Genomic DNA, 571 nt, shown 5'->3' with positions numbered 1-571 from the left:
CTTTAGGAATATTTGTCGGCTACGGCCGATACAGAGGATGCTTACTTTAGGAGTATTCGTCGGCTACGGCCGGTACAGAGGACGATTACTTTAGAAGAACTTGTCGGCTACGGCCGATACAGAGGATGCTTACTTTAGGAGTATTTGTCGGCTACGGCCGATACAGAGGATGCTTACTTTAGGAGTATTCGTCGGCTACGGCCGCTTCTGAGGACGATTACTTTAGTAATATTCGTCGGCTACGGCCGGTACAGAGGATGCTTACTTTAGGAGTATTCGTCGGCTACGGCTGCTACAGAGGACGATTACTTTAGGAATATTCGTCGGCTACGGCCGGTACAGAAAACTATTACTTTAGAAGAACTTGTCAGCTACGACCGGTACAGAGGATGAGTATTTTAGGAGAACTTGTCAGCTACGGCCAGTACATAGGATGAGTACTTTAGGATAACTTTTCGGCTACGGCCGCTAGAGAGGACGCTTACTTTAGAAGAACTTGTCAGCAACGGCCGGTACAGAGGATGAGTACTTTAGGAGAACTTGTCAGCTACGGCCGGTACAGAGGATGAGT

This window comes from Mizuhopecten yessoensis, unplaced genomic scaffold, assembly GCF_002113885.1.
Source record: "Mizuhopecten yessoensis strain PY_sf001 unplaced genomic scaffold, ASM211388v2 scaffold4121, whole genome shotgun sequence".
NCBI classification, from domain to species: Eukaryota; Metazoa; Mollusca; class Bivalvia; order Pectinida; family Pectinidae; genus Mizuhopecten; species Mizuhopecten yessoensis.
Note: the sequence above shows the minus strand (reverse complement) of the source record.